The sequence below is a fragment of the Jaculus jaculus genome, chromosome 4 (genome assembly GCF_020740685.1).
Source record: "Jaculus jaculus isolate mJacJac1 chromosome 4, mJacJac1.mat.Y.cur, whole genome shotgun sequence".
NCBI lineage: Eukaryota > Metazoa > Chordata > Mammalia > Rodentia > Dipodidae > Jaculus > Jaculus jaculus.
The window spans coordinates 73,210,760-73,224,679 of NC_059105.1; positions in this window are offsets into that span (position 1 = coordinate 73,210,760).

Consider the following 13,920-nt stretch of genomic DNA (forward strand, 5'->3'; position numbering starts at 1 on the left):
TTAACTGTGCCATTAAGATTGATTTTATTGGGCCCTTCGCCTCATTCAACAATCAATACTGCTGCACAACTGTAGACATGTGCACTGGCCTGGGATCTGCAAAGGCTTGTGAGAAGGCAAACCAAATAGCAACAATATGTACTCTATAGATGTGGATTGCACAACATGGGACCCTAGTTGTTATTACATCAGATCAAGGGTCTCATTTTACTGGTGCTCTGGTACAGCATTGGGCTGCAACCTTGGACATTTTATGGGACTTCACACACCTTACAACCTACTGCAGCAGATATTACCGGATGCTTTAATGAACTCTTAAAACATAAGTTGCAATTCTCATTAAAAACACCCCTTTAGGCAGCTTTGGAAATTGCTTGTTTTGAGTTAAACTCATGATATAGACACATTAGAGCAAGTCCTTTGAAGGAAGAGTATGAAAAAATCATGTTGGATATCCCTGATATACCAGAAGGGGATGTCCCAATAATACCTCAGAAAATTATGTGGTGAAATGCTGACAAGTCTCTCTCTCCACAGGAGATCATCACACTGATTATAGTAACACCATCTGGATACCAGGAAGAGCAGGTAATTTACTTATGACTAAATACAAGGACATGACTAGAAGACACTTGCCATGATTATTATTGGGAAATTTCTTTGCATTATATGGATTCTTCGCTTCTTATTTCTACTGATACCACTGGTGGGACATTACACCTTCTGTCTCATAGAACAGAAAACTCATTGCACTGGGAATCTGCATGGCTTACCGAAGACAACTTCTGCATAATAGACAAATATGCTGGCTCAACTATATATTATGTACTCTAGGTATCATGCAGCTTTGATATTACCACTCCTATTGATAATAATGTTGCCACTCCTTCCACTATGAAAGTGCTTATTACAATACCAACAACCCCAACACCTATGCTGACAAAGCCAAATCCTAAGAATCAAGAGTCTGAGCATTGGTTCCAGAATATTGGAATCACTACCACCTTGCATTAAACCTTATTTATACCAGAAGATCCTTTTGGGCAAAATATGCTTAGTGCCAACATGTCAGGAGACATGTGTATTACTCCTATTGTGATCAGGTTTGCAAGGTGACTGCACAACATAACCCATTTGTGAGATCACATTTGAAAGATATTAACAACACCAACATCTATGATGAAAACATTTTAAGATGCCATGCTACAGAACTCCGGAGACAAGTTACTACCACTTCAGCCATTCTGCATGAGTAAAATAAACCTCTGCACCAGTAAAATCAACTTTGTCACCCACCATACATCCACTGGGGGACACACAGCGATAAACACATTCATTTGGGTCAATGAGGGTACTGATCAAACATTTACATGTAAATTTGGAGTAAAAGAAAAGTTCCTGTCAGCATTCTTTGAGTCCTGGTCAGCACAGATGTTGACTTCTGCTTTTGCTTATTATGATTATGATTCTGAAGATGAAGAAGATACCACCATGACAACAACCAGATCAACTACAGCCATGATGGCTGCATGGAAGGAGAACCATCTTATGATCAGAAGAGAGATTCAAATGTCAACCAATAATCAAGCCATATGGTGAAAAATATCCTAATGAGCTGTATGACAAGTATCCACAGAAGAACTCTACCAACCATACCATTTTGTGTGTGGCTGTCTTCCCAAACCTGCCATATTACAGGAAGCTAGAAAGATGGAACTCTCACACAACAGATATGGATGCTAGCAACATCAGTTTTCTTCCTGTACCCGACTGGCAGAAGATATTAACCTTGGGAACTCAGCATTATAAATTTCCTATCATCCCCATAGATCCAATTCCACAGCCCTGCACTACTTAGGATTTGGATCCCCAGATAAAATATGAATGCAACTCATATGATGCTCCATGCCTGACAATGGGACCAGAATAGCCTACCCAGCCACACTATGTGTCCAGCAGGCATGGACAAATTGGAAAGGTAGGACAGTGACTGTACCAGGAGGACATATTCTTTTTCATCATGATTTCTGGAGAAATGCTATGGTTGTCTCACTATTCCCGAGTAACACCACAACTATACCTACAAATCCAGAGTTGGTAAACTCATCACCTTTCAACTTGACTTTCACAGGTATGCAATATGAGTTATGACAATATGCCAATATTTCTTTCTTGTTTGTTTTTGTTTTCAAGGTAGGGTCTCACTCTTGTCCAGGCTGACCTAGACTTCACTGTGTAGTCTCAGGGTGGCCTTGAACTCATGGCAATCCTCCTACCTCTGCCTCCCAAGTGCTGAGATTAAATGCGTGCACCACCATGCCTAGCTCTTATACCAATATTTCCTTCAACCAGTCACACATTTTACCATCAAGGGTGATCAGCAAATAAAACTTGGCTTTGAGGACCCATTTTTTGAACTATGAATAAGACATCCCCCATTATTCTAATTGAGAAAAGGAAAGCTGGGAATAGAGACTACAGACATGCCTTAATGTACTTTTTTGACCTGAAAAATACAACTACCACAGAGGCACTCATAGATAGTGGTTATTGTTATTGTTATTATTATTATTATTACTAGCCAGATTAAAGTGATGGGTGACACCTTTTAATTCAATGGAGAAAACTCATCAGTACCCTTTCCAATACCTTTGGATGTGTATCTTTATAACAAAATTGTAGAGTATAGATATCATCAAGCACAGGAAAGAGCCCCACATTTTAATTTGTCAACAGTGGACTATATTTCATATACTGGATGTGAAGAATTGGCCAGTATACGAGGGAGATCACTGAATCATGTGCATGCCAAATACACAATAAAGGAAGTAGATGACAGATCTCTATCATGGTGGAACAGGGTTGGAATAAAGCATAGTTCAAGACTGCAACACTTCAAATATAACCATGATTTATTTACCTTATTACTTTTATATGATCCTTCCTCTATCTAGAGTATGCAAATGGGATATACTAGATCTCCTGACCCATAGTCCTTTCATTAATGTTATACAGCCATCTACATTGAGATACCAGGTATGAATTTGATTCTGTTTGGATTTACCTTATATCATTCAAAGTTTGTTACTTCAAGGAAGATAGCAACACCCCTTGCATTTTAGACAGGGTAGGATTCAATGAGTCTCACAAATTCTTTACAGCTCATTATAAACCAGTGGCCCTCAAAGCTATGGACCTGACAATGCCACCCATGGCATCACAAGCACCGATGTTGCCCCCTAATTTATCAACCCCAGCAAGACTGGTGGCACAACCAAGAATACAACCCATAAAGGTAACATTTAATTTGTAAAATTGGGCACCACTTGCAGCAATGTGCCTGGAAATGCAGGTGCCAGTTTCTCTCATTCTTCAGCTAACCGTGGCTCTGCAAGGAAGCCACTGCAGTTCCCAGCAGCTGGAGCATTCCTGGCTGTGGCAGCATTAGGCACCAGCATCACATCTGTCATGCTGGCACCAAAAGAAACAAATATGAAGGATGTAAGGCACCTATCCCAGCAACAAGCACAAACGGTAACAGCCTTACCAGATGCTCTGCATACAACTCATGCACTCGTCCCCCAGCACACACACAGACCTACTCAAAGAACCAATGAAAAAGTACATGACAGAAATGCAGAGAGCAACGCAACTGACGCTGAACATGACCAAGGACACCAGGACCTCCCAACACTGCTTACAATATCAACTTTTGATAAATAGGTGAGAAATTGAGCTGTCCACATTATTTGCGACTGGCACTGACACAGAAACTGGAACGGTTAAATCCATTTTCCATGGGAGGAAGTCATCTTCTTGTGAAAAAGGCAGATGTGTGATACATCATCTACAAATTTTTATTGACAGAGCAGTACCAGCATATATGACACAACCTCTGCCACAAAAATGGGGAGACAGCTTCATCCAATCAATACAATCATATTTGTGGACAAACATCTCTAATGAACCAGCTTACTACCCTATAGATGATTCTATCCACTTAGGCTCTAACACCTATGTGGTGACCATACCCCTGCTCAAACAGACTTACAAATTTCCAGTGTCTCTCTTACCACTTTCTATGATAGAGTGAACGATCTAAGAAATTTCATCTCATCAGTATATGGTATAAGGCCTTTTAACCTTACAACCCACTTTGATAACTACCAGCTGGCAGTATGAAACCTTTTTCTGGAATCTGCTGGAAGGCTGTCCCTTAGCTTCTAATACCTACAAGATAACTGCAGAATTTTCTCTGAGCAACATAGCACACATCTCTACCATAACTGTTGTGCAGTCCCACATCTTCAATTCAACATCCTTTGATGCATCTCGCCTGGATGATGCCAAATGCTATGAGGAAACCAAAGCAGCTAAACAGAAGTTAAATGATAAATTACAGCATAATGAGAAACAGTTTGCAAGCATAGACAGAATCCATCCATAATTTAACACCTATGACAAACAGGTCAATCATGTCAGCCATCATGCACATGTTCTGCAAACTGACACCTTGGCTTAGGAACACAAGGTCAGAGGCATTGGCCACTTCACCTTTCTGGATCCATTGGGCTGGATGGTGAGACTAGATGTTACATACTTGGACTTGGAATCCTATGCACTGGCTTAAGAAACTTGTACACAGGACTTCCGGTTAAGATGGCAGCATAGGTACCATGACAAAGTAGCCTGGGTGGGGGGTGGGAGCCAAAAAAAAAAAAAAAAAACTCAGCAAAATACACACTTTTACTAAAAAATGAGGTGTATAGGAAATTGAAACGGCAGTGGAGAACCCACATCCAGAGCCCACATAGGACGGCAGAAGTAGGGCCACTGACCACGGTAGTGGTGGTGGGGGCACCACAAAGCCACCAGGCTCAGCTTGAGCCGCAGGAAAAGCCAGGTGAGGGGAGCTTCCACTCACACCAGAGCTCTCCACAAACTCAAGAAACGTGAAGAGAGAGCAGCAGTGAACAATGGAGGAGCAGATCACAAGGTAGAAGAACACATGGACCAGCAAGAGAACTAGAGCAGCATCGGCAACCTCCCCTCCCCCACCGCCAGTGCCCAGCTCCAGCGAACAGAGCAGCGGTCCAGGGACCCAGCCACACCAAATTGAACCAACAGCAAGACCCAAGCAGGAGCAGAGGTAACTGGGATTATACCAAGGAAGGGTCTCACCTGGTCAGAAGCTAACTTGGAACCCTCAACAGATCAGAAATCTTAACCTCCTTGTTGTCAGGATTAAGGGTGTGGGTGGGGCACCACACAACCTAAGGGACAGTTAGAGAATCTGGTTGCCATAATACCTACTCTTGGATAAATACTCTGAGCTGTTTTTCATTGAAAGGGTACATTATTTAGTTAAATTTTAGAATCTGGCTGTATTTTGTTTCACTCAGCCTACTTGAATACTCTCATAGCAGGCAAACCCAACAACTAGGGTCACTTTTGTAGATACTCTGAGAGCCTTGAGAGCCACACCTAATGCCTTAAGCTCCTACCCTGAAGTTATATAACATCAGATTGTCTGATGCATCTAATAATACCCAGCTAATTAGAAAATCCAATCATTAAATAATCCAGGATGCAAAAATATATACATTATAACACAAGAAACGCCCAAAATTAAGACAATATAAATCCACCAAAAAGAATTAATACATCAGAAATGACCTCCAGTGAGAATGAGTTAGAGGAAATGCCTGAGAAAGATTTCAAAAGAATGATTATAAATATGTTCAAAGAAGTCAAAGAAGAAATCCAAGGAATGAAAGAGGAAATCAAAGGAATCAAAGAAACTTGTATACATGTGCTTGCATATTTATGTTTATAGTATGTTTAAAAATAGGATTGTCATTTGCAGGAGATTCCTACAGAGCACTATTGAAAAGAAGAACTCACAGCTAATGGACAACCTTTTTAAAAGCCAAAGTTAACATGCTGTACTTCTCCAAATGCAGATTTTGTCCCACCCATCTCAGATCTCGATTCTTCCATGAATGTCAGAAAAAATGCATGGACTATGAAGCCCGCAAGATTGTACAAAAACTGATGGGGTGGATACCCCCCTCCCAATGCCACTTTTGTACACATCATTGGTCTGTTATCATGGTAATTGAGTGAGATGATGATAATATACTCTTTGTAGCATTTTTATATCATATCCTACATCATGACTTAGATCTGCATATAGCCTCTTATAAATGTGAACAACATATTATAGTTTTAGTCAGATTTTTGGTAGCATTGTATGTTTCCAATAGATATTATATGTATTCTGCAGCCATTCAACATATAATTGTGCATGACCCTGATTCTGCCCTGAGTGTGCTTGACTTCCCCTGGAGGTCCATGGAACCAATGGAAAAGAACCCTGTTATCCCTGTTAGAAAATTAGAGGAATATTGTCTTGGATCTCTTGCAAGACCATTTGCAAAATTTTGTTTGTTTCAACTATCTGCTTATTTGACATGGAAATTGTATCAACAGTCTTTTGTGTAGTACCACATGTTGAAATGTGCTACCCATATTTCTCATTGAGACTTACTATGATTTGAAATTGCTGGAATGATGTGTGATTTATGGTGAATTCTGTTTGCAGTGATTTGTGATGCCCCTTTGCCCTTGCATGCTTCAGGCATCAGGGGGTGGGATGTTAGGAGCACCAGTTAGTAAACTAGTTAGTATAGAACAAATGAGGCACTCACCTAGCAATGATGATCTCACCATGGCAACCAGAGGCCATGGTCACAGCCAGCTGAGCACTGATATGCAAATGAGCTAACCCTAAGGTGATTATCAGAACTCTGGATAAGGACAACAGAAAGAGTATAAAAGCCCACAAAAAGAGGAAGAAGTCATCACTCAACCCATAGAGGCAGGCTCCACATTGCTGTCTGTGTTGATTCCCACAACAGGACCCAAGAAGCCCATGAGAGCCCAGGTTGGAGTGAGCTGACTGATGGAGAAGAAGGAGGATGGCTGGCCCAAACAGCACCCATGGACCAAGTGTCATAACACATGAGCTGCCAAGGGGCTAGGCTACAGTTGAAAAATAGAAAAAAAAGAGAACTTGACCTAATTAACATGTCTAAAGAATGAATAAGTCTGGTAATTAAATTACCATATCCGCCTCTCACTTAATCCCATGCACACAAACTAATATAAATACACATGTTTATATTTCTGTCCTTTTATATTCTTCTAGTAAATCTTGGCTGCCACAATCAGACAGACAGAAGACATGAGTGTGGTAATTTGAATAGATGCCCCCAAATATATTCAGTGTTTTATTAGTTTGTAGTTTGGACATGCAGCTTCCTGGCTAGAGGACATACATATCACTGGGTGGATCTTAGCGTCCAGCCCTACTAGGTATGATGGTGGATTTGAAATTCCAACCTAAAGACATGCAAAATGCCTAGTTCCACCTGCAGTCCCTAAATGTGTTTTGTGGCATGGTTTTTGTATGTGGCTTTTCCTCTCTCTATTTTGACCTGTGAAAATAGGCCAGCTTCTTCTACCATTATGGAACTTTCCATGGATCTGTAAGCATCAAATAAATATTCCTTCCTCCATAACTGTGCCTGGTCTGGAGGGGACCTGAAGCTGTCTACTGCAGCGAGGATACTTTTTGTTGCATCTATAGTGGAAACCTTGGCAGACAGTAACTGTGTCAGCAGCTTCTTTCTCAGGGCTGTTACTTTTCTTTCTCTCCTGAAAAGCTACCTTATTACCTATTTAGTTTTTTGAGGTAGGGCCTCACTCTAGTTCAGGCTGACCTGGAATTCTCTATGTAGTCTCAAGGTGGCCTCAAACACATGGCAATTCTCCTACCTCTACTTCTCGAGCGCTGGGATTAAATGCATGCACCACCATGCCTGGCCTCCTATTGCCTTTTTAGAATAATCTGTAACAAACTCTAGAAGTAAGATTCTTAGCAACATCGACAGTATTTGCCAAGTGCACAAACTATGATTCATCACAAAAGGAGATGCCACACCTGTGCTATTCAAAGCTCATCAACTGACTCAAGCAATTATGGAGCTTTAAATGTTGTAGGACCAGAGCCTAAATTATCTTGGGCTGTATTAGCCATTTAAAAGAGCAGACTGATTATCTTTCTCTGTGTATGATTTGACATCTCTGTACTCAGCTGAGACATCACTTCCTCTGGGCTACATTCTTATGGGCATACTTCTTTTTAGGCTAGATCTATACATGAGGTTTTATTCAATTCTCAACCATTAAAATCATTCTTTTGGAATCCAGGACTCAGTATTACTGAACCTTTTCTGCTTTACAATGTTGTAAGTATGAATTTCATTTCAGCAGATTCAATTCAAAATTGTTGCAACATTCCTCCTGGGTCTCCTGGCAGATATCAATAGTCACCCCTTTAATGGTAGTTTTTAATTTTTATAACCATAGGCCACTGACTAAACCATCTACTAACTAAATTAATCCAGACCATCATCCAACATGTTATAGAGATTCAAGTGGATAATCATGTAGATAATGAATGCAGATATAGGCCTCTTACTGAGACCCTGGAGATGGGAGGCCTCCTTACCCCACACAACCCCAATCCAGTATGAAGCACTTAAAGATACCCTCATGCTGTCCCATCACACCTGAAGCCCTCCAAATTCCCTCTCCTATGATGTTCTCTCACTGTTATTTTTTTTTTTAATTCAAACAAAAATTCTGGATATGTTAGATTCAAAAAATAAAATAAAACAAAAAAAAAAAACTATCTTTCCTTTCTATCCCCTCCTAATATTTGAGTCAAGGATGAGATAATCCTTACCTAGTTTTATAGAAAACGAATAAGCTGGACTTCCTGTCAAGATGGCAGCCACCTAACCATGCTTCAGCTCCTGGGGTAATATCAGGCTAGAATTATGGGGCTCCAGTACAAGTAGGTCTTAGTGGACTTACACTGGGCAGACACAGAGCAGGGTCACCCTTGGGAATCTGCTGATTACCACTATTTCAGGTTTCCCACTAAACCTTTGGGTCCCCCTCACCACTCACTGCAGCCAGCCCACATGACACAGTTTCTCTGACCATTGCATACCTGTCTCACTGCCTAAGACTTTGAGGTATTAGGTACCATCTTGAAGAGGATAAGTGGGATATCTTAGCATTTCTTGATAAGGACCTTGCTCCAGCTGGCTTCTGGGACTTCTTCAGAAATCAGAAAGTTATGAGATGGTTTGTATTGTTATTGACAGCAGGGGAGGATTTGAAAATTGATGCAGGAACCTGAACTGGGACCAGTATCTATTATATACTGTGTCCATGTCTCTATGTTCCTAGCACTACATCTTGAGATCAATGCAGCCTACTCATGCTAGTTGCTATCTCCATGACAATATTGATATAAATCACTGTATATTATGATATATTTTATAGATTATGGACTATGTTATAGATCCTTCCCACAGAAAAAGGAATCCCTGTTTATCTGTCATCTATCTCAAGAGATATATTATGATGAATTAGTTCATGAAATTATCAAGGTTGGAAGTCTCACAATCTGCCTTCTATGTGCTTGATATTGACGATAGCTTGAGGATAGCTGACTTGTATTTCAGAGTGAGTTTGAAGACTGAGACTCAGAGGTGCCAAAGATATAAATCCAAGGCTATGCATAGAGGATGTGATGAAATGTTACCACTAAAGATCTGACACAGGAGCTGGGAAGATGTCTCAGAAGTTAAAGGCACATGCTTGTAAATCCAGCTGGCCCAGGTTCAATTTGCCAACCACCCAAGTAAAGCCAGATGAGCATTCCTTTTCAGCAGTAGAGGGCCCTATCACACAAATACATACCTGCATATGCATATGCGAATAAATAAATAAATAGTGTTTAAAGGGATCTGAGACAGGAGAAAAGAAGCAACACGTTCTTTTGAGGTTCTTTCTTTCTTTCACCATTTGTTCTACTCAGGCCCTTTTTGGATGGTACAGTGGCAGCAATATTGGGAAGGAAACCTGCCTTCCTGATGTCATGGTCTCAACTATCATTCAGAAACACTCTCACAGAGAGACCAAGAAACAATATTTAATCTGGGAAACCCATGGTCTACTTATGCTGTCACAAATAATTATGTATAGTGGTTTAATTATAGAAAACAAAGACATAATATTTTCCTACTGTTATTTGTTAGCATGTAATTATAAAATTCATATATCCTTGACTTGTATGATGTTAGCATGTTTAGTTTTAAAAATAAATAATTTAGTACTTAACTCAAGTTTCACTAAAGTAGTTAAATGAATTTTGGATTGGAATTAGGAGAATTTTTAATAACTTCTGAAACTTTTGCTATTTTATACTATGTTTATATAAAATATCATTCTCAGAACAGATGATTAGAAAGTCAGATCAACTCTGAAATATGTTGAAGGCGTTTTACGTCCTATAGTACAAACATCCAGGCAGGATTTAACTATTATTTAATTATTAATCAAAATTAAACACTTTCAGCTCACTTACACACAAATTTTCTCTTTAATACATATTAAAATTGTATTTAAATCAAGGAATTGTTTTAAAATAAATTGCTTCATGATTTATTAACTTTCCTGATGCCATATTAGTATGATAATCTCCTGAATATTCCCTTCTGAAGGATGGTGTGCTTTTGACCATGCAGTCTAGGACAGTGGGCTTGGTGGAGGACTCCCCCACGGGGAATATCCCCCTGCGTCAGTGCTGCAGAACAGACGCAAAGACAAAGTCTTCCTGGGCGTGCACTGCTCAGGACAGAAATCACTCTGTAGCCTTGAGGCTGTGACCCACATCCATATTTGTGCACACATTCATATCAAGTGTATTTTTATGCAGACTCCAGATGGCCATTTCCCCTCACATATTCATTCATTCATTAAGAATTTAAACAATTTTTCTCATCTAATCCCATTTATAACCCAGCTCAAACTAGCTAGTTACAGAAACTAGAGCCAGGTTGGTCCTTATTTATCTAGCTACCAAGACCAGGGTACAATCGGTCCTGACTGGAATATCCACTTGACAGAAAGAGGGCCATCACCTCAGCACAGCATTGAGGCTCAGGGATTACTCTTCTGGGAAACAGTCCATGTTGGCTCCTCCAGACCTGTCTAGTCACCATCCCTATTTCCAGTTTCCCTGGGGAAGTTTTACCTGGTCCAGATGTCTGACTCAATCTTGTCTCCTCCCACTCAGGAACTCTGTTCTGGGGTTTCATAGTCTCCTTGGGCCACCTGGAAAGGGACCCCACAATCATGTTAGGGATGCACACCTCACAGTTCCAGCAACCTTTGTCAAGCTAGGACAGACCCAGAAGAAGCAGCCCTTCCTAACAGGGGTCATGGCATAGGAAGATCTCACTGGTGCCTCCAGAGATGGAGAAATTCTCTGGAACAATCACTCCAATACCAGTATGAGTGAAAGTAGAGTAGTTTATTACCCAGGGGCCAAAGAGCTTGAGGTAGACCTCTAAACAGGCTCTGGCCCTGAGATGAGATTTTATTTCCATTTTATAGCTTTAATAGCCAAAGGGACTGGAAAGTAAACAAACAAGATGTGACAATTTACATATCAGTCATTTCTGTACAGCCTAGTCCTCTGTAGTTAGTTAGTCACCCTAACAATAAGCTTTATTTTAGTTTGTTTTAGCCTAAACTGTCTTTCCTTCTTATTATCCCTTTGGGCCATTTCTGGGCAGTTCCTTCTTTGAGATTTTTCCATCTGCTGACAAAGATAAATTTTAGTGCCTCCACAATTAACTCTTATATTAACTCAATAAATCAGTTCATCTTTTAGCTTCTTTTCTACCATATAAGGCTCAACCTAATTGGGTGTCTGACCTATATAAATGGACCTGGTACATTTATATATGCATACCTCTTCCAGCTATTCATTTTCCAAGTGCCTGGATCTTCTGGTCCTTCCTTTGGTAATCTCTTCCCCTTTGAAAAGGGTGTGGGATTGGATTTCTTCTTGCCCAGGCACTTACCTGTCTTGTTTGAGGGTGTTTTGCTATCTTATAATTTTTCTCTAAGCTCTGAAAATGCACTATCCAATCTCTTAGCTTTCCTCTATGTAAAAGTGGAGGCTTACTTAACTTCCCATGTGTGTATTTTTGTGCCTCTTCTGAGTCCTTTGGCTTGGGATTTCATGTTTTGCCTTCTATGCATATGTATGTGCCTTCTCCAGAGGCATTTCCAAAGATGTTTCTGTGTGAAGAAGATTCTATCCATCTCCCCTTTCCCTTTCCATCCATGACATGAGAATTCCTTCATGGCTTGAGTCTTCCAGATAGACTTGCCCTGGATCCTTAACTCCCCCGCAAAAACAAAATAAAACTCATAGTTCATAAGTTTCTCTTCTCAGAGTTCATTTTTAATTTTTTTTTGCACTAAATTGGATAAGGATCCAAAAGTTTGAGTCCACAGGACTGGGATGTCCTCCATAATCCCTCCCTGAACCCAAAAATCCTACACCAAAATCATGTGATAGGTGACTCTGTCTCCATCCAAAGAAAAGTCTTCCAAATGAGTTTACTCTTTTATAACCTTGAGCTTTTGACAACTGGATATGGCCAATTCCTGACATATCTTCTAGGTATCTTTCCTACTGTCCTGATGCAAGGTAATTAGCTTCTTTTCAATGGTAATAATCTCTTTAGAAATCACTGCCTCACAAATGACTGAGGCTACATACACATTACCTTAATAATAGGAGAAAAAAATGATGACATCAAAATAAGAGAGAATAAAGAGAAATATTTGGACAGGGAAAACAGAGATGGTGGGAAGGGATTATGACCATGGTAATATGTGTGTGTGTGTGTGTAGAAGTTGCTACTAAAAAGTTAGTGGGGATCCTGAGGCAAGATGGTAAACTAGACAAAATTAATGATCAAGCTCTGGGTTCAAGTGAGAGATCTTCCCTTGCTGAATTATATATAGGACAGTCAAGGAAAATACTTGATATCAACATAATGCCTCCACATGCATATGCACATGCATACTCACACACATACATGCACCCACATGTACACAAACAATACACACATACATGCACATGTGTACACACCACATACATACACGTGCAAAAAAAGAAAAGAAGTAACATTTAAAGAGAAATCAAAAGAATGAGGAAGTCAAGACCTAAGATAGAGAAAAGTGCAAGGGCAAAATCCTATGGTAATATGCCATACCTTTAAGGAAGTAAAATGAATGAATGGAGAATATAGTGTAAAACAAAGAAATGATGCTGTTAGATAGTTGAATTCTAGATACTTCATGAAATAGTCATATCAAAGGCTTATCTTCCTTAAAGCAGATTCAGAGGTTGAGAATTTTATATAAAAATATATTGTGAATAATTTAAATATTATTAACTGTAGAATACCACCTAAAGCCATACCCAATGTTTGTCACTGTGAACAGGAAGAAACTGGGCTATGATAAGGGCAGAACAAAGACTTTGTCTACCTCCATGATGAACTCTGAAATTGAGATGGATTTTTAGAATTATGGCCAACTTGGATTGGGGCTGGAATGTAGTACTCCAGAAAGAGCAAGCCTAAATTGTAGGTAGTCCTTAAGTAAGGAACTTCTTTTTAACTGATGGAAGCTGAATTAAAAGGTACAATTTTGCAACAATGTGGGGGATATTTAAGTTCTTGAGGAAAGAGAGAGGTGGTATATCTAGGGATTGTGTCCTGGTATAAATAAATCATGTTAAGAATGCATTTTATTTATATCTTAAGGCAATCCTCAGCTTAGATTTTAACTATGGAAAAGACACTCTCTGATATATTTTGAAAAGCAACAAATTAGAGGGAAGCCTGGCTAAAGGTGATGAGACAGAAGCTAGAATCTGAAGTAGGTTGGAATGGTAAGAATAGAAAATTGTCA